At 41.0% G+C, this 21,916-nt stretch overlaps 1 pseudogene; it reads left to right on the top strand.

The window, feature by feature from the left end:
- LOC103599129 overlaps window positions 1–21,916 on the top strand; it is a 40,465-nt pseudogene that overhangs the window by 1,610 nt on the left and 16,939 nt on the right.

Raw genomic sequence — 21,916 nt, 5'->3', positions numbered from 1 at the left:
TGGCGGGCGGGTCTGCAGAGGGGCTGCGGGCGACCGGGCTGGGGCGCGGAAGGGGAGCCGGGAGAGGCAGACGAACCCGGGGAGCGCCGCCTCCCTCCCACCCGACGTCCCGAGTTCCTGGCCCGCGCCCACCTCCCCGCTCTCTTCCATCCCTCGCCCCCAGGCTCCAGTCCGCGGCGGGCTCCTGGGGCTGCGGCGGCGGCAGCTGCGGGCTTCAGACTGGCTCGCCTCTCCGGGAACTCTCGCGCTCGCCTCCCTTCCTCCCTCCACCGGTGCGGGCCAGGGGAGCAGGCAAGCGTTTCCCGGAGCCCTCGGCAGCCGCGTGAGCTGCCCGGATCCTGCCCGGGCCAGCGAGCGCAGAGGGGCGACAGAGCTGGCGAGGCGCCGCCGCGGTCCCCAAGACGCTTTTCCATAGAGCGGATCACGCCGCCTTACCGTGACTGCAGGCTGCCACCGCCGGGGAAGCGAGGAGGAGAGTGGCAGGGAGGCCAGGCGCCGAGCCGGTGGTTCCTCTCGCTCTCGGCGGCGCGGCTCTTCGGCTTCGGGAACAGGAGCGGGGCGCCCAGGAAGGAGCAGGTCCGGGCTCTGCGCTCAGCTCCAGCGAGACCAACAATAGCTCCCGCGGGGAGCGGAGCCCCAGCGAGCCTCGAGCCGCGCAAGCACGCCCGGCTCCCGCTCCCGGCCGCTCCCGGCCGGCGTCCCTGCCAGCACCGCTGCCCCACATGAAACAGCTGCAATCCCGAGGCTGCCGGGGGGTTGGGGCGGGTGTGTGCGCGCGCGTGTGTGTGTGAGTGTGTGTGTGTGTTTAATAGCTTCCCTCCTCTTCTTCCCCTCCCTGCCTGCTCGCCTGCCTGCCTCCGTCCCCCACCCTCGTTCTCTTACACACAGACAGAGAGGGCGAGCGAGAGAGGGACACACACGCGCACACGCACACGCAGGTTACATGAATGGGAGGCGGGAGCCAATCCTACGAGGCCGGGCGAGCCGCGGCGCACGGGCGCTTGGAGCAGGGCCGCACCACGGCGCGGGGGGGCGCCACGCAGGTGATGCGCGTCTCTGCCGGGGCGGCTCACCCAGTCTCTCCGTTGTCTCCAGTGTCTTCCTCTCTCCTTCCTTCCTCTCTTCTCTTCTTTCTCCATCTTCTCTTCTGTCCTTTTCATCCCTTTTTCTTTCCAGAATTCTCCCAGCTCGCTCAGTCAGTATCTTACTCGGTCTCCTTTTTTCTTTTACCCTCCTCGCTTTCTTTCTCGCCCCCTTTCTAAAAACTTTCTCCTTTCTTGTCCCGACTTTTCTCTACTTCCTTTTCTTCCTCTTCTAGCCTTTGTCCCCCCCCCGCCCCTTTGTTTTCTCCCCCATCTCTCTGCAGTGTTGTCTGGCCTCCTTTGTCCCCTCCTCGCCTCTCCCCGAGTCTCTCTGGGGCCCATGGTTTCCCTCTCTGCCTACCCGCTGGATGTTATCCCACCGCACCCACCCCCAACTCTTTTCCAGGGACAGGTTCTCTTGCATTGCGGGTGCAGCACAGCCAGAGGTAACAGCTGAGAACTTAAGTTCCTTCCTCAGGTACACAAGATGCCCAAAGAAAGGCCCTCTTTCCTCGGACAACTTCCCCCAAACCATGGTAACAGTTACTGAGTCGTGGTAACAATCATTCAAAAATAGCACTGAATGTTGTCCAAGAGATTTCTGTCCCTCGCTGTCTGGATGGTGATCGCCAGCACATTACCAAGAGAAGGGCATTTTTACATGATGGGAGAGACAGCTTGATGGAGTGGCAACTTGTAAGGGCTTTGGAGAGGGCCTGGAGAAATTCCCACCCCAGCCTTGCTGCATGCCACCTGCAGGACTTAGTGCAAGCCATTTCCTTCACCCAGCCTCTGTTTTCTGATTTGTAAAACGGATAATACCTACCTCCCCAGTAAGGATTAAAAGAGAAAACAAAGGAAAGAAAGCACTGGGTATGAGATGCTCAATTAATGTTAGTTTCCTTTTGGAATCTTACCCCTTTTAAAACTCTATGATCTGCAACATTATATCTCTATGATCTAAAGTGCTTAAAGAGGAAACGTGACAATGCTAATTTCATTTAAATGCGAAAGGAGGGGTAGGCTATTTTGAAAACTCTATGGTCAGGAGACTGTCTAGCCGGTTGCCATATGCTGATTATAGAGGCATCACAGATTATAAACTTCTGGTGCTGGAATGCCTCTTCAACATCTCCTAACTGAGGCGTCTCAGAAAGGCAGGGATGGGTGTGGGTGTTCGTGTGGGTGGGAGGTTTCCATGCAATCTGTCCAGTCTATTTTTTAAAAATTTCATAGACGAACACTGACCAGTGACAAAGGCTCCGAGACTAACTAGAATGTCAAGTCTCTATCTTGGATAGCAGTTATCAACATTGTGTCCTCACTGCAGACATCAAATGCTGGGCATCAGCTATGATTGGCAGCCCGATTCACTCCTTCAACAAATATTTGAAGCCTACTCTGTATAGGCACTGTGATAGGCACTGGGCTTTCATTCAGTGGTGAGGCAAACAGGTCTTGCCTTCTGGGCTTATAGTGCGGGAGACATGTCTCATGAATGGATAATTAGAAAATGAGAAACATATACCTTGAGAAGTGCCATTGGTTTGGTGGAGAAAGTCTCAAAAGATGAGGTCCATGAGAGGGGAGATAATAAAGGGATCATTGAGAGTGAACATTTTAGAAACCACTTTCAATCTGTGCACCTCATTTGATGGATAAGAAAACTGAGACCCAGATGCTAAAAGTGGGTGAAAGTATGTTGAGAAACAAGGTATTTACATAGTCTCAAAGTATCTCCCCACAAGATACTGATTAATTTTAAAAGGGAAAATAGCAACTTTACAGTAGAAAACCCTGGCAGACTCTATCTTAACCAAGTGGTTAAAGTCAGCATCACCAGTAATTTGATGAGTAGACATCAGGTGACCCCTGATATGATGCACTGAGGAGGACATAATATCACTTCTAGGGTCTTCCTGTCAGAAGTGAATAATCTGAACCTAACAATGAAGAAACATAAGACAGACCCAAATTAAGGGCCATTCGATGAAGTAACTGTTGTGTGCTATCCAAGAATATCAAAGTCATGAAAGACAAAGACTCCAGAACAGTTCCAGATTAAAGGAATAGTTCAGTTGTTATGACAATAAATCCAATATGTGGTCCTGCATTGGGACATTAAAGGGACAACTGGCAAAATTTAAATAAAGTCTATAGATGAGATAACAGTATATATCAATGTTGGTTTCCTGATTTTAGTGGTCATGCAGGAGGCTGTCATGGTTTTTAGGAAATACGCAAGTGAAGTGTTTAGAGGTTAAAAAAAAATGAACAAAATCCAATCGCTGCCTTAAGGAGAGACACAGTGTGGTGGGTGTCTGCCTAACGAGTAGGTAAAGTGTAAGCACAGAAGGATATCCACTGAAATCCTTGGGGGAAAGGAAAGGTTTCCAGAAGGAGGTAGCATTCAAGCTGAGTTGTGAAGGCAAGGAAGTTAGCTAGACCATGAAGTGAGGGGATGCCTTTTAAGTAGAAGTAACAGTACAATGACATGAACAAAAACATGGGATATTCGTAGCAGTAGAGTTGTGTGTGTGTGTGTGTGTGGGGGGGGGTCTGGGGAAAGTTCAGAGCAGTGCATAGGGTTGGATATTGAAAGAGTATAAAGAAAGCTAAGGAGCCAAACATCCTGAAAGCTGAGGTACAGGGGCAGGGGTAGGGGATAAAGAGTTATTAAAGGCTTTTAAGTAGACGAAGGATGTGATCTTGAGTGTATTTGAAAATGATGAGTTGGCAGGCAGCAGTGTGGAGAAATGGATTAACAGGAATGCCTTGGGATGACCAAAGACAGGAACAAATAGATCATTTAAATAAACTAAGGCAGTTGCAGTGAAGATGGATAGGGGAGGAGAGATTTGAGAGAGATCGAGGATGTAAAATGAACAGATTTTGGTGGCCGATTGGAAGGGGGTAGGCAAGGAGAAGTCCAAAATAACTCAGTTTTCAAGCTTGGATATCTCCATGGAAGGAAGTCAAAATATCTTAGTTCTCAAGCTTGGGTATCTCTGTGGAAGGTGGCACAATTCGTTGGAATTTTGAGAGAATTCAGGAGGAAGTGGGGGTTTGGTAGATAACATAAGGTCAGTTTTTACCATGTTATAATCTAACTCCATAGCTAACCTGAGATTCTCCTGTGTGGCTGCTCGTGTCATAGGAAACACTAGCTATAAAATTCAGACTAAGACCCTCCAAACAGCAAGCCTATGTATTACCCAGAAAAACAGGAGATTGGATATGGTAGCAGTACATTATTTGTAATAATGGTGAAAAAATTGAAACAGGCTAAATGGTCAAGTAGGATAAGCAAACTGCAGGACAGCTTTGTTTGGAACACTATGCAGCCACTCTATAAAGTATGTTTTTGCAGTTTTTCATGCCATGGAAAAACACCAGTGTTATCACGTAAAATTTTAAAAGATAGAATTCAAAATTGTTAACTACATAAAAATCCTCTTGGTGAAAAAACATGCCAAATAATAACAATGGTTGTCTTTGGGTAATGAGATTATGAGTAATATATATTTTGTTCTTTATACTTTTTTGGTTTTTTCTACACTATGAACCTTCATTTCTTTCATAATAAAAAATAAAAAGCTCTCACTAAAAAAACAAAGACATAGCTGTAACCCCCCCTTCCAGTCTATCCCTTTTCAATCCACCCTTCCCACTTCTCCTGAAGAGTAACTGCCTTTTGAGCTTTACCATTGAGAGTGAAATAAGAAGGCATTTAACAAATCAGGGGAAATGATCAGTTGGGCTGGAGAGGGGGAGAGGGTGTTCTTAGGGAGGCAGGTATGTTATTAGAGCTGTTGAAACTGCATGTATTAAAGATGTTTGCATTGCCTTTATTGATTCTGTGATATGTTACAAGAAAAGGAAAACATATAGTGAGGCCAAGAAAATGTGAGTCTTTAAAGGGCAAGTTTTAATTAGGAAATGTATTTATTTGCAAAAAAAAAAAATCTCTTTAGAGTTGAGCAGTTACTATAAAACTGTTTCAGAAAGCAAGTATTTCAAGCAAAGAGGCACAGAGGGGCGAGGGGCGATGCTTCAAGCCTGTTGTCTGATACTACATCAAATATGCAAGCTGGTTACGTAGAATTTGGACACCCACTGATAAGCACCATCAAACTTTCACAATTAGAGAGTGAGAGAAGTGCCTGCCAAAGGATGTTCTCATTCTCTGGAAAGGTTGCTGTAAATAGTTCCCAGGTAAGGATCCCTCTGCATCTGTGATTTTTCAGCTTGCAGAAATGATTACCCTGTGGATAGGTTCCCCAACCTAATAATAACAGCAGCTTATACAGGTGTAGCCCTTTCACCTTTCCAAAGGGCCTCCACATCTGTTGATTCACTCAATCCTTGCACCCACCCTGGCTGGGATCCTGTTACTTCCAGTTTGCACAGGAGGAAGGGGAATTCAAGAAGCTGGAATTCAAGGAACAGGAGACATTTTTGGAGTGCCTTCCGTGTGACCCTGCAGTTTCCTGATGTGTTACTGTGTGGAATCCTCATGATAACTAGGGAGAGAGGGTGAGCATACTGAGGCTTGTGTGGTTCTGGCTCAGCAGAATAAGAACCAGAACCCAGCTCTCCAGAATTCCAGGCCAGTTGCCTTTCCTGGCACAACTCCATTTTTAAAAGCCAAGAGGTGAGGCTGGTGATTATTCTCTGGCAGCTTGACTCAGTTTAACCTGTGAGCTGTCTTCCTATAAGGTTTGTCTAATCTGTGAGTGTCTTTCTGTCATATAGGAATTAAAAGCTGGTATTTGGGAGTAAACGATGACTTTTGAATTTAGAAAATAAAGAGAAAGCCTCTGCTTGGATCCACCCTAAATATTCTTTTAGGGACATGGTTGGATCTTGTCCTCCACCCCACCCCAAATGTTCAACAGAGTATTTGGCACTTACAGGTTCTTAGTAAATATTCCTTCACTGAGTGAAGAAATGAATGCTAGTAATGACAATAGCTAGTATGAATTGAGCGTGGTGCTAGGAACTGAGAAAAGAGCATTATTTCATTTAAATTGTAGTGCTACACCTTGTGACAGATACGTTATTATCCCTGTTCCACAGGTAAGAAAACTGAGACTTGGAGAAGCTAAGCAAATTATCCAAAGTCACATATCTAATAAAAGCCAGATTCCAACTTGGGTTACTCTTAACCACTATCCCATATTAGATGGATGGATGGATGGATGGAAGGAATTTATGACACTAGTGATGTGAGCTCTCCCTGAACTACAGAACATTGTATGGTATGGCTCGTCTTGCCTATAGTAGGCCATCCTATTATTCTTCATGATTGCACCCTGTTTATATCCTGCATTGTATGTTTCCCAATCTGCAATTACTTGTTTATGCATTGGTTTTACTTTTATTTAACATCTGCCCAACTGTAATATAAGATATAAGTTCTGTGAGTGGGGTGACCAGCTGTGTCCTTGTCACTGTGGTGATCTCCAGCACCTAGCATAGTGCCTGGCACAAAGTAGTTGTTCAATAAATATTTATGAAATGAATGAATGACTGTGGGCTCCCATCCTTCTTAAGTAGTGGAGTGACTGTGAGCATATATATATATATATATATATATATGCATTCCTGAAAGGTGGGCATTTTACATGAATTTACTTCATTTACATGCCAATGCTATACTTTCTGCCTTTGAGAGCATGTGTTTGGGCACTGGGGCTGAGATTCAGATGAGCATGTAATGGTTTGATGTCAGATTGTGCTCCTCCACTGACATTTGCTCCTGGATAGCAGAGAAAACACTGATCAGAAAATAGCAGCATCTGTTGTGGTCAAAGGTGATGAGCAGGCAAAACTTCGTGGTGGAAGCATCCTCTCTGATTAGGTCAGCCTCGACTTTTACAACCAAGAGTATCAGCTGACATTGCTTGCATGTTTTCTTTCTGAGGGTTGGTTGCAATGGTCTCTTCAAAAGGAGTTCTCCTGAAACTTTTCTTCTGCTTGTTTAATGCTGTGTGATACTCTGCAAATAGGAAGCATCTCAGCCAAGGCTGGCCTCCTTTCCTGACAGGTTTTGCCCTATCTCTTTTCATTGTCTGCCTAACTGACTTCCTTGCCATTCATGTAGATATGTCTTTCTCATGCAGGGTGGCAGGTGCTGGTCTTCTGCAAAGCTAAATCAGATTCATTTCCTATACACAGAAGTCTGTGGCCTTTATCACAACTGCATATTGATCCAGAGTGCCATGGCTGAGGTAATAGGGAATGAAACAAATACCAAAAAAAAAACAGGAAAAGAAAAAAGAAAAAGAGGTAACGACAAGAGCCTCTTCCAAATTACCAAAGCCTCTGTAGGATGATTCTAATGATGGCGATGTAAACTATGTGCCAGATACAGGTCTAATGTTTTACACATATTCATACATTTAATTCTTACGACGGGCCTGTAAAATTCATTCTACTACTACTCCTCCCAGATCAGATTGTAATCCAATATTTCCAGGTCTTATCAGCCTGTGGGACAATAGGAGTTACACACTGTTCTGTTCTGCATATTACTTTACTTTTTTCATGTACAATATATATCGGAAATGGGTACTTCAAAAAGTTTGTGGAAAAGTAGAATTAAAAGATAACATGAATCATTACACGTACTTTTTTTTTTTTATAGATGACTTGTAAGGGGATCTTAACCCTTGACCTGGTGTTGTCAGCACCAAGCTCAGTCAGTGAGCAAACCGGCCATCCCTATATAGGATCCGAACCCCTGGCCTTGGTGTTATCAGCACCGCACTCTCCCAAGTGAGCCATGGGCCGGCCCCATTCCATGTACTTTTTGAAGTACCCTCACACAAACACACACACACACACACACACACACACACACACACACACACACACACACACCCCTCCTCATTCTTTTTTTGTAGTTGCATACTATTTCATTATATGGAGGTATAATATTAATTTAACCATAGGGATCACAGTGATTATGATATATTCATTTAAATAAATCTCAAGCAAATATCATAAGGTAAGGCACATAGTGGTTACTTAAAAATGTTAAATAAGTAAATTAAATTATATTATCACTATTAAGCCTGATGACTCTTAAACAAAGCAACCTAGAAGAAGTTGAAGTTGCAGATCAGTTGGGGAAAAATAAACATTTCAATTAATGTGCTGAATTAACTGACAAACCATTTGAGGGGAGGAGAGAGTTAAGTCCCTGCCCCTTATAATGTCTCTTTAAAAAATTTTGTGCTATACGTAAAAAATGAAAATTCTAGAAGAAAACAAGTGACAATTTACATGATTTTAGAGGTAAAGAAAGAAAAGCTTTTTAAGTGTGACATGAAAAGGAAGAAATCATAAAAGAAAATGTCAATAGATTTGACTATATAAAAAATTTTAAGTGTTCGTGTATTTTAAAAGCGAGACAAAATTAAAGGAACAAGAAAATGTTGGGGAAGTATTTGAAACATGCATGAAAAAATGCTATTATCTTTAGTATATAATGAGGTTTTACAAATGTGTGAGAAAAAGACATCTCAGTAGAAAAGTGGGCAAAGAACATAAAAAACTAATTTACCAAAACAGTACAAAACTAGACATATGATATATATTTAACTCACTAATAACTCTAAGAAATGCAAGATATAATATTAAGTTTTTGTTTTGTTTTTGCTTATCAAGTGAGAAAACTATGAGAGAAAAATAACATATCCAGAAAATAGTTACTCTCCCTATAGTAATATGGGTATATACTGGTATATATACCAATGGGTACATATTAGTACAATCTTTCTGAAAGAAAATTTAGCAATATTTACCAAAAGCCTTCCATTGTGTGGAGCTTCAACCTAGGAATCTATATCTACATTTACTGGAATTAATTAAAAGAAAATAATTAGGGATGGGCTCAAAGAATTATATAAAGGGGTTTCATCAGTGTTAATAGCAATAGAGGTAAATAGGGAACAATCTTAATGTCAACCAATTAGTAAATGATCAAAAGTATTATGATACACCATCGTATGATGGACTAGTATACAGCCATGATAGATCACGGTGTAGAGGAATATTTAATGAATTTGGAAAGGATTTACAAGAAATATTTTTGTGACCTTTCTTTAATGTATTATGGAAAATTCCAAACAAATAAAAAATTTGGTGAATTGATTATATCCATCATCCAGCTTCAATGATTGTTAACTCACAACCAATCTTGTTTTATCTACACTCCTCCTTACTTACTTCATCCCCTATTATTTTGAAGAAAATACCAGGCACCATTTCATTTTTTCTATAAATATTTTTATAGATATTGCTAAAATATATGAGCTGTTTTTAAATAAACATAACCACAATATATTTTTATCTACCATAATAATAACTGTAATGTCATTGACTGTCCAGTCACTTCAAATTGCCCTGATTGTTGCATAGATCATTTTTTTTTTCAGTTTGTTTGTATCAATTTGTTTCACTGCATCCATACACTGCAACTGGTTGATATATCTCATCAGTCTCTCGATCTATGGGTTTCCCACAGTCTGTATTTCTTTTCCTCACTTGTACATTACTTATTAAAGAGATCAGGTGGTTTGTCCTGTATTTCCCACAATCTCGGTTACTGATTTCACCCCCATCTGGTGCGATTTAACATGTTCTATGTCTTATATTTCCTGTAAACTTGTAGTTCATTCTGGAGGCTAGATCCAAATTCAGAGTTAATGTTTTTGGCAAGACTGCTTGATAGATGGTACTGTGTACTTCCACGTTATCTTTGTGATGTTAGCAGCCTTTGATGCTTATTGACTAGATTCATCATTTCACTAGAGATTGTAAACTGATGATATTTTATCATTCCTTCTTCACTTTTAACTGGAATACTTCTTTTCTTTCTTTCTTTTTTTTGGCAGCTGGCCAGTGTAGGGATCTGAACCCTTGACCTTGGTGATATAACATCAAGCTCTAACCAACTGAGCTAATGGGCTAGCCTTCAAGTGGAATACTTCCATAAATAGAAACTTCCTCTCATGAACTATTTGGCTACCTAAAAAGGCAGGATAAATGTTTAATTGTTTCCTTTTGTTTACCAGGTTTTTAAGAATCATTAATTTAAATATTTTTGATATATTTTCACTCATTTTTGTTATTATTCATATTGACGTTCAAGTCGTCTCATCTTTGGCCAGTGGGAACATCTTCATATTGGTTCTCAAGTCTTTGATAGCCTCCTTTCTTTCTGGAATGGAAGATGTTCCAGGCTTCTTGAATTTAGCACCAGCCAGACCTGAAATTGTTCAGGACTCCTGTTTTTTTGTTATGGTTGTTAAAAGTTTTTAGAAACCACAATCTTGTTACTAGGAGTTGCTCATTGCTACTAGGTTGGTGTTGTTTCTAGCCTTTTCCATTTGAATGGCTAAGAAATAAGTAATTTAAAAAAGTTCACTGAGGGTCGGCCCGTGGCTCACTCGGGAGACTGCGGTGTTGATAACACCAAGGCCCCGGGTTCGGATCCCACATAGGGATGGCTGGTTCGCTCACTGGGTGAGCACGGTGCTGACAACACCAAGTCAAGGGTTAAGATCCCCTTACCGGTCATCTTTAAAAAAGAAAAAAAAAATTCACTGAATTTATACCAAAACTTACAATTTAGTTTTTACTTAACCTCATCAGTCTTTTATCTGTATTTCCCTTCTTCCATTACAAATAACAAATTATGCTATAGAAAAATATTTGATGATTTGGGAAAACAGCCATAATATTTAGTTTAGTGGGAAATAATCAGACATATATATGTATGATTATATATATATGTGTCAAAGATATGCATGGTTAGTAGTAGTTATTGATGATGAAATTAAAGGTAATTTTTAGTTTCCTTTTTTTTTTGCTTTTTAGTATTTATAAAATTTCCTAACGAATGCCTTTTATTTTTGTTATAAAAATTTTGCTAAAAAACAAAAATAAACCAGATGGTACATATTGTAATATAGTAAACTGTCTGCCAATCTTGTATGTGGGTAGAATAATAATAATGTATTACATCTGTGGAATGCTTTACAATTTACAAAGCCTTTTACATTCATTATCTTTCATGATCATAACAACAGCACTGTGAGGTAGACAGGATAGGAATACGTTTTATAGATAAGAAAACTGAGGTTTGAAGGGATCACATGTGATGAAATTAAGGCTGGAACTCAGGGATCCTGACTTCTTAGTCAATATTGTATACCCTGTGTAATATCTATCACTAGATGACTGTTGCTGTGTTACCACTTTACAGTAAGGCCAGAAGACCCTGCAGTGTCCTGCCTGCTTAGACTGCTATCCTTCGAACCCTCTTTCTTTTGCATGAGACTTGGAGGCTCATAAAAATGCCAATACTTCTTTTACCGCTTAAGTTTTATTTTAGCAAAGTAACTCACTAACATAATTTTAAAAGTTAAATATTCCACAAAAATTTTAATGGAAAATAGCCATCCCCTGCCCTACAATTTACCATCCAGCTCCACCTAATATTCCCTCTCCCCGGAAGCAACCAGTTTCAACTATTTGAGCTGTTTCTTCTGATTTTTATTTCCATATTTTTAAATAATCTGCTTCCACTGCAATTTCTTGATTTTTAATTGTTAGAAATTATCGATATGCTTCCTTTATTAAAGATGATAACTTAATTATTTTCCTCTTTTCATAGATACTTCCCTTTTCCCTATCTTCTCAATGTACTAACATTATAATTTTGGTTAAATGTTAGTTTCCATTATTACGATTGTATAAAAATTATTCTCAGCTCAGCTATGTAATGTATTATGATGTATTTTCTTGTATTAATTTTTGTTTACTCTTGAGTTAATAATTGGCTCTTTTGTTCATATTTGCTTATTATTTTAGGTCCCTAAAGTGAAAATAAAATCACTATTTTATCTCCAAACTCTCCACCAAATTATAAATCTTTCAATATTTTCTATCCACCAAGTAATCTGCAATTTCTTTTCTTTCCTTTCCTTGTTCCTTTTCCTTTTCCTTTTCTTTCACTCCTCAGAGGAATTTCATTTCCCTTTGTCTAAACTATTTCAACATGGACTAGTTGCTTTCTAGGCCTGCTGCATAGCTCTTGTTCTAGGACATCCCTCCACCATGTTCCTGGGAATTTTATTGAATCTCTCTTATATTTGTATATTTTGTTTTTAGGATCTCATGTCTTCCTCTTTCCTTGTTTACTCTTCACACTGAGAACAAGTATATAGAAAGTAAAGTTTTGAGACCTGATTTGGCTGGTTATAGAATTCTCAACTGGAAATAAATTTCCTATAATTTTAATGACATTGGTGGTTCCATTGTTATCTGGCTTCCAGTGTTTCTCTTAAGAAGTCTGATGACATTTTTGTCTCTTTATCCTCTTTATGTGACCTTTCTATTCCTCTCCACCCCAAAGTTTTTAGGATCTTCTTCAGTATTCAGAAATTATATGATGATTGGTGTGGGTCTTTTTTCATCCAATGTGCAGAGCTGTTGCTGGGTCTTTTACTTCAGAAATTTTGAGAGGTTTGTTTAAATTATTTCATTTATAATTTTCTTGTTCTCTTATCTCCAAAACTCCTCTTACTTACATATTGGGCATCTCAAACTGTTTCTCTTTTTTAAATCTTCTCTTTCCTATTTTCTGTTTTTTTTGTATTTGTTTGTTTGTTTTATCTTTTTGTTCTACTTTTGGGAGATTTTCTCAGCTTTGCCTACCAACCATTCTGTTGACATTTTTATTTACGCTGTCCTAATTTTTAGTTTTCTGGAGCCTGTTGTAGTTGCTTGAATGTTTCATGTATGCAATACCTTTCTTCATGTCTCTAAGGATATTAGTGACATATTTTACAAAATGTTCTCCTGTTCCCTGCATTGTTGCTATGTTTTTTGAGGTTTCTATAATTGCTATTTTGGTTTTGTGTTTAGTTTTTCATAGTAAGGGCTTTACTTAGATATTAATGATCTATGGCTATCCATGCATATTCAACTAAAAACAACAAGCACATGAAAAAATGCTCAAAATCATTAATTATTAGGGAAATGCAAATTAAAACCACAATGAGATATCATCTCAACCCAGTTGGAATGGCTATTATCAATAAGAAAGAAAATAATAAATGCTAGCAAGGATGCCGAGAAAAAAGAACCCTTCTACATTGTTGGTGAGAATGTAAATTGGTACAGCTACTGTGGAAAACAGTATGGAGGTTCCTCGGAGAACTAAAAATAGAACTATCTTATGACCCAGCTATCCCACTACTGGGTACATACCCAAAGGAAATGAAATCAGTATATAAAAAGATACCTGCACTCCCATGTTCATCTCTATGCTATTTACAATAACCAAGAGATGGAATCAACTTAAATGCCTATCAACAGATGAATGGATAAAAAATGGAGGTATATAGATACAATGAAATACTATTCGGTTACAAAATGAAATGATATCCTATCCTTTGCAGCAACATGGATGGGAATGGAAACCATCATGTTAAGTGAAGTAAGTCAGGCACAGAAAGACAAATACCGCATGATCTCACTCATGGGTGGAATCTCAAAAAAGAGAAAAAAAAGTGGTTCTCATAGAAGAAGAGAGTAGAATAATGATTATTAGAGGCTGGGAAGGGAGCAGGTGGGAGGGAGGAGACATAGTGGACTAACAGGTACGAAACTATGCCTATCTATCCTAAGTGAACCATTGTACAGTATATGCATCTATTAAAACAACACACTGTACTGCACAAAAATCAATATGAATAAAATTGATAAAAATAAGCTGATTGGAAATTTCAAGACGTATGAACGAGACTGGCTGACTAGTGGGCTTCCCTGTAGGATGATCTGGTGGGTCACATAATTCCCTCACAGTATCTGTAAGATTTTCTTTTAGTGGCTGTTCAGGTTCACGAGAAAGGAATATTTCAGTCCCTCCCTGGGAAGGACAGGACTGTCTGTTAAGGTTTCCTAGAAGCCTAATGCGGGAAAGGATTGGGAGGTAGTCTCACCATTTCTTTGAAGATTCCATTGATCCTTCCTGTTCATTTTTTTGTGCATGGTATATCTATATTTGTGGTGCTGTTTTCCACAAGTCCAGAGTTTCCCAGGCTTGTTCACTAGAGTCAATAAATCTCCAGTCGTCTCCTTGAGGGTTGATGGTGCAGGCACCAGGAAAGCAGGATGAAGGAGGAAATCTTAAGTCATCCAACCAATCTTCCTGTTTTCAACCCCACCCAGACCCCTACTTTCAAATGTACCTCAAGCTTCCAATTTCTGAGCTTTCCTAGTGTTCTTCAGTGAAAATCAGAAAACTGGACTTTCCCCATTAATAGCTTAGGTTTCACTTTGTCGGGTCTAAGTCAATGCTTTCTTGTCCATCTGCTTCATCATTCCAAAATGCTATTGTCTTCTCTTCCGTTCTTTCCTTTTGAATCATTTTTCTGTCATTTTAGTTGGTATTGGGAAAGGAACAGAGGTAAAAGCATATGTTCCACCCTCTGTATGTAATAGAAGTCCAAGCTCTTCTGCAAGCTGGCACTGTAGGAGGTGCTCAGCCACTGCCTGGGGCTTGAGCTCTTTCTCTGAGAAGCTGTGGTTCTCTCCTTACTATTGCTAGGGTTGTAGGTAGATTTGGAAGGCTGAGTGTCCTCATTTTTAAAGCATAGATAATAACATCAACCCTACTCGTTGTGAGGATAACTGAGATGACGTTTGATTTGTATTTCAGGTCCCAGTCCTTTGAAGAATACCGGCTATATATATATATATATATTTTAATGTTATGATTACTGGCAGGCTGTGTCTAGGAATGGGAAGCACACTGGGTTATTGAGGGAAATGGAAGGCAACATTAGGGAACCAGAAAAGCCTCTTTTACAAATGCTTTAGTGACAAGTCCTAGATTATAAATAGTAATAATAATGACAATAGCTAACATTTACAAAGAGCTTATTATGTGTCAATCAATGTGCTTTACATGCCATCTCAATTAAGCATCACAACAACCTATAAATAGACAGTATTGTTATTTTCATTTTAGAAATGAGCAAATTTGAGGTGTGGAGATATTAAATCACTTGGTCGATATAACACAACAAAGGCATGGTAGGTCTCACATTAAAACCCACGGTTTGCCTTAGTGCTCTTACTCTTAATACTGAGGCCAGAGCTTCTGAAGCTTTAATGTCATCACAAATCACCCGGGGTTCTTGTTACGGTGAGGTTTCAGGCTCAGTAGGTCTGGGGTGGGGCTGAGATTCTGCATTTCTAACAAGCTCCAGGGTGCTGCTGCTGCTGCTGGCCCAGGGACCACTTTGAGGAGCAAGGCCCCAGACTGTGGTCTCTCTGTCGCAGCCACATCATGTGGAACCTCATTTCCCCAGGATACAGATGAGACTGTATGAACAGTGTGCATGGGTAGGACCACTGATACACATTTGTCCACACACACTTTCCCCAGGAGCTCCCAGCATGTCTCACGTGCTCAGTCTTCTCTACTGCTCTGGATACAAGACACTTGCTGCTTTCTTCCACCTTTGAAGTCAGTCAGGGGTAGCCCCTGGCTATTACCTTTGCTTCTAGTGCCTTCTCTGTGCACACCACACCTGGAGTTTTAAGTGTTCTCAGTCATGCAAGACCCCCAAGGTGTGGAAAAACACTGAGTTCCTTCCCCTTAATCCTCAGCAGAGTTGTTCTGTGTTCTTTGCAGGAGTGGGGAGAAGCCCCTCTCCTCAGGGGTAGCCCCTGGCTATTACCTTTGCTTCTAGTGCCTTCTCTGTGCACACCACACCTGGAGTTTTAAGTGTTCTCAGTCATGCAAGACCCCCAAGGTGTGGAAAAACACTGAGTTCCTTCCCCTTAATCCTCAGCAGAGTTGTTCTGTGTTCTTTGCAGGAGTGGGGAGAAGCCCCTCTCCTGCTCAGAGTCACCTGGACCCCAGGTGGCACCATTTCTGCCCTGGATCTCACAGGTTCCCTTGTGAAAACAGCTCTGTCAGCTGCTGCTTGTAGTCTTACTGACATAGGGAAATATAGTCTGCCTTCCTGCGTCCCTTTCTTTCTCATTATCTTACACTCCAGGTCTCTTAGAACTCACCACCCTGAAAGCAGGTCAATTTAAGCCAACTTCCAACTTGGGTAGAAAGAGTGATAGTCCATTAATTCACCAGACATGCCCAGCTACTATGTGTGAATTTCAGCTTAGGCTCAACTAGAGCCATGCTTCAGGAATAACACAAGGCATAGTATAGGAGACTTTGGAGAGGCACCTCAAAGATTCAGAGTTCATTATGGGGCAAGGGAAAGCACTGGAATAGGCTGGCGTCTGAGGCTGGAGACCCACCTCTGCTCCTACTTAGCTGTGTGACCTGCAGCAACCCTCTCTGATTGTCTTGTAAATCATAAAATAAGGGGGGATGGGCTCCCCCAAGCAGAGGCAGTGGGGGGCCTCAGGCCTGGGCTATGCCCCCCCAGCACATGCAACCAGCCCAGCATCGATCACCAAGCTGCCAAGAGCCTCAGTTTCCCGAGCTGGGATGTTGGAGGTCGAGGGCTTTTCCACACTCCCCTGACATCTGTACCCAGCCCAGCAATGACCAAGCCACTGCTGGAAGCCCCACAGTCTCCCTATGGGACTGAGGGGATGCCACAGGACTCAATCCTGCCCCTCCTCCTCCCTCCTTTTTCCATCACGTTTCCTTCCTCTTTCCCCTCTCCCCCTCCCCTCCCTCCCAACTGCTCCACAACAACAAACCCTAGAATGTAAAAAATAATATTAATAAAATTTCATTTTCTTTAAAAAAAAAAAAGAAAGAAAAATAAGGGGGGAGAAGTTCCATATATTTTTAAGGTATATCTTCCAGTTCTGTCTGACATTCTGTCCTCTTCTAATAGCACATAGTGGTCTAGATAAGTCTGTAAGAAATTTCTCCTACTTATCAACCATCCGTTCTACTAAGTAGAAATCAGAGCAGTGCTCAGTAGACACAGTTCAAAATGTAAAGTCAAGTGACTTGGATTTTCTCCCTTACTAGTTCTGTAATCTTAGCCAAGTCACCCTGTCTCTCAAATCCTGTTTTCTCACTGTAATGTGAAGGGGTTGGACCAAATGAACTCATAATAATATGCAAAGGTTTCAAACTGTGGGCTCTTGGGCTTTACTCAGCCCACAGGCATGTTTCTCTTGATCCACAGAGCATGTAAAAAAATTTCAATCAGTTGCCAACATTTAAAAATTAGGAGATTTTACATAAAAATCTCGTTTCCTAGCCTTTCTTGAAAGATCAGAAAATGTGGACAGCATGGGTCACCCATTACTGCAGAGCCACCATTGGCCTGCACTGCACTGAGGCTGTCCTTTTAAAGGGACATGTGCCTGCTGCATGTCACAGCCTCTGCTGGGCCCACACTACTTATTTATGTTACTCCTGTCCTGCAAGTACTTGAGTTAGTCATCCCTGGGTAGTAGTCACACTGATGAGCTATATAATATTAGCTGCATACTTATCCTTTCTAAGACTCAGTGTCCAAATAATAGCAGGGGGACAATAAATGCTCAAATTAGTGCATTGGCGGCATTAATGAGATAGAGCAGGGATCAGCAGACTTTTCTATAAAAGAAGAGAAAGTAAATATTTCAGGCTTTGCAGGCCACATAAGATCTCTATTGCATATTCTTTTTGTAATTATTGTTGTTGCTCTTTTTCTTCTTTAACAATCTTAAAAATGTGAATATTCTTAGCTCCCACGCTGAACAAAAACAGGCCACAGGTGGCTTTGGCCCATGGGCCTGTTCCCACGCTGAACAAAAACAGGCCACAGGTGGCTTTGGCCCATGGGCCATAGTATGCTGCTCCCTGAAATAGAGTATGGAGCACTTCAATGATGCCTGGCATGCAGTGAGTATCAATAAATGTTAATTCTCATTACTGCAATTTCAGGCTTCTCGTTCTCTTACTTGGGGACATGGGTGGACTTCATTGAGCCCATCAGAACTCTCCATTGCTATTTCAATCTTCTTCTGATGACACAGAGGGGGACAGCACTTTGTCTGTTGAGACACGTCCTTCTCAATAGAAAGCGCTGCATGATGTATAAAGAGCTCCAAAGCAGCATGACGAATACAGTGCAACTGTGTCATCACCATGAAATCAAAGCCTTTGTTTAAGCCATTTACTAAACCACATCCCCATTCCAGTGGTTCTGTCTGAAATGTTACCAAACAACCACAGGTGGATGAAGAGTTGGAGGTCCTTTAAAATCTGATTATAGGTTCTCGGTTCTCAGAGAACAGCTTTCCTCCTTTGTGTTGGTCCTTTAATTCCCCTCCTCCCTACCCCCCAAACACCTTATGTTGTATTATTTATTATTTAACTTGAATTCCAGGGATGCCGCTTGAGATGGACGACACTTGACAAAATAAAATTACATTGCATTCTATGATGCTCATACATGTGTCCTGGCATAATTAAAATAAAAGAGACATTATTGTTTTCTTATTCAAAGAATGTGATGGCTGAATCTAAAAACAAGGTCAGTTACTTTCTATGGTGTCCGAGGAACCCCAAAAGAGCATGCATTTAAATAAAAGAGCCAAGGAGGACATCAAGAGATTGTCCAAAATATACACGTAATTTTTCTCTTACTGATTATTCACCAAGAAGTGGAATAAAATCATATATGGGGATAAGCCAAGTTCCTAGAATGACTTTGACCTAAATTTCCTTGATTTGGGCACTGTGCATCATATTTATTGAAATTCACCACTCTCACATTCATTTAGCGAACACTGCTTGAGCACCTACTATGTGCCAAACCCTGTACTAACTGGTAGAAATGGAGGGGTGAATAACTCAAGGGCCCTGAAATTCCAGAATTTATGGTCTAACATTAAGCACATAATATAAAGCATATAAAGTATTAATTAGTGCTATTACAGCAAGAGCCAACATTTACTAAGCATACGAGGGGGTTTTTGAAAAGTTTACAGAAATATTCATATTATCTTTTAATTGTATATTTCCATGAACTTTTTGAAGTACCGTTGTATATACCCTACATTGTTTTATGTGCTTTTTATTTATTTATTTATTTATTTATTTATTTTGTCTTTTTGTCTTTTTCCGTGTCCGGCAACGGATCGCAACCCTCAGTGTTGCCCCCGTACCGGACCGGGGACCGGCAACGGGATCGCAACCCTCGGCGTTGCCCCCGCGCCTCGCTCAGCCAGTGAGCGGGAACCGGTCTGTATGTGGGATCCGAACCCTCGGGCGGGAGCGCCACCGCACTTCCCAAGCGGCGCACTTATCCAGTGCACCACCGGGCCGGCCCGTTTTATGTGCTTTTTAATATGATGAATTCATTTAATTCTCTCAACAATCCTAAGGGTCATCTGCTATTATAAATCTCCATTTTACAGATGGGGAAACTGAGGTCAGAGACTAATTTTTAACCAGGAAGTGGAAGAGCTCTGATTGAAACCCAAGGAGCCTGCCTTAGGGCCAAACCCCTTGAAAGGAACTAAACAGCCTCTTAAGGAAAGGGCTTGAATCACATTCTGGGAACACAGGGCAGAAAAGCCCTTCATTCTGATTTTGGGGGTCAGGGAACACATGAAACAACGTGCTTGTCTCAAAGATTCCCTTCACAAGGAAGCTGGGTAGGACACTCTAGGCAGAGAAGAAGCACATGCCGAGAGGATGATATCTGTAGCAGACCCTCAAAAAGAAACTATTCAACTCTGTTATACTTGCCTCTTTTTTTTTTTTTTTAAATTAACACTCAGCATTACCAGTAGTTGCTTATTCAATATTAGTCTTCCCTATGGTTCTGGAAACTGCAGGAGGGCAGGTGCCTGTCTTGTTGACTACTGTATGCCTAATGCCCAGCACATGCTTAATAAATAAATTTTGAGATGAATGAGCAAATCTAGTCAAGGTAGAACAATAGGACAAAAATTAATCTAGTATTATCCACCGTGGACAAGGGTTAATGCTCAGTTTTATTTTATACCCATATTAGCATTTTAAATTTCTCATCTCTCATTGCTCTTTTTTAGACATACCTGTGGTATTCTTAAAAGGCTTTAAAAGCACAGTATTGTCAAAACTCCCATTACTATATGTATCAGTAACATTCTGTTACATATATCTGAAGCAATTATTCTGTGAACAGAATTCTAAGCACAAGGCTGTAATTTTCCCATGGTAGCCATTAATTAGATGAAATGAAATGATGTTACAGTTACATGCAGCACATTTTAAAGTGCAAACCCACGTGTGACAAGAAATGGACTTTCTTTTTTTCTCCTGTAGAAGGAAACCATGCCAATGGCCAATGTAGAAGCCTTGCGAGTAGTCAGGCTTTCTTAGGGAAGCTGGCAGGGCCATCTAAAGGAACAGAATGTTTTGACTTTGCTAGTCAGATCAGCAACATTGTCTGAAGCTGGGAGTGAGAAAGAAGAGATGAGATCTGTTAGCCAAGGACTTTCGGGTAGGGCTGGAGGAGGGTTGAAAATATGATTATTTCCTTTTAATATGCCTTAGCAACTATCAAATTGAGAACAGCATCTGTCTGAAAGTTTCCTCCAACTATTACAGATATTGAAAGTACAGGGGCAGGGCTTGGTAATTTTTTTCCACCAATAAAAATTTTTGATTAGAAAATTATTGTAGAAGGATGATTCAGATGTTTAAGATAAGCGTTTGATTTCCCCCTGAAATAATTTCCCCAAATTGGGCTACAAACAGCTTTTTACCTACCATCATACAAAATAATGTGTGTTTCTAACTCCTAACTATCTAGTGTAAGCAGTGGAGCATTGAAATCCAAGAGCAATGTCCATTTCTACCTCTCGTGGGTGCTACCCTCATGAAAGAAGGCAGCCAGCTCTGGCACCTACTCTGTGCTAATTCTGGATAACAGTTGAACTTCCAGCTGTAAAATATATTCATGTAGAAAGAAAAGAAGAGAGCTTTGTGTTAGCCTGACGTGAATCCTACTTCTGGCTCTACTACTTAGTAGCTGTGCGTCTTTGGGCAAATCATGAGACTGGCATGAAACACTATTCCCTCCCCTCTCTGATTACATTTCCAAATCTGAGAGTGGAAGAGAAGTGGCAGAACAGCTATCTGTTCCTCTATAGATGAAACAAAACAAGAAATAACTTGCCTAACCCTGAACTGGAAAGAGATTTGTAGATGGAAACAACATGTTATTACCCTGGCCTGAGTTCTGAGACAATATGAAACGTGAGAATTATTATTATTTTTTTTATCCCAAAAATACTAATTTTTTTTTCATCCAACAATGTACCAACCACTATGCTAAGCATTGAGGGTACCTTGGGAAGCAAATATAGACATGACTCCTTGGGAACAGTTTACGGTTTACTGGATTCTTCCACATTATCTTAGCAATGTGAAATAGGTTTTGTTGATGCCCCCATACTACGGATGACAGCATTGAAGCCAAGAGTCAGAAAATCTGGGTTTAACGCAAAGAAGTGGAGTCAAGAGTCACTCTCAGAGTCTGGCTCTAAAGCCAGTGTTCTTTGCACTGTATCTGTGATCACTCCATTTCTGTACCAACAGCATCATAGGCATCTGTTTAATGTTGAACAGGTGACAAAGTACTTTTTGCTTACTCACTTACATTTAATTCTGTGATGTAGATATTTTTATTATTACCTGCATATTTCATTGATGAAATTGAGACCCAGAGGGATGTGGCGGCCCCTGCAAGATCGCCCAGCTGGTTAGCGAAAGAAGAGAGACTAGATTCCAGGACTTCTGTTGCCAAACCCTGTACAACAACTCCCAGTTTAAA

The sequence above is a fragment of the Galeopterus variegatus genome, unplaced genomic scaffold (assembly GCF_000696425.1).
Source record: "Galeopterus variegatus unplaced genomic scaffold, G_variegatus-3.0.2 Scaffold2857, whole genome shotgun sequence".
NCBI lineage: Eukaryota > Metazoa > Chordata > Mammalia > Dermoptera > Cynocephalidae > Galeopterus > Galeopterus variegatus.
This window is presented reverse-complemented; position numbering and strand designations above follow the sequence as displayed.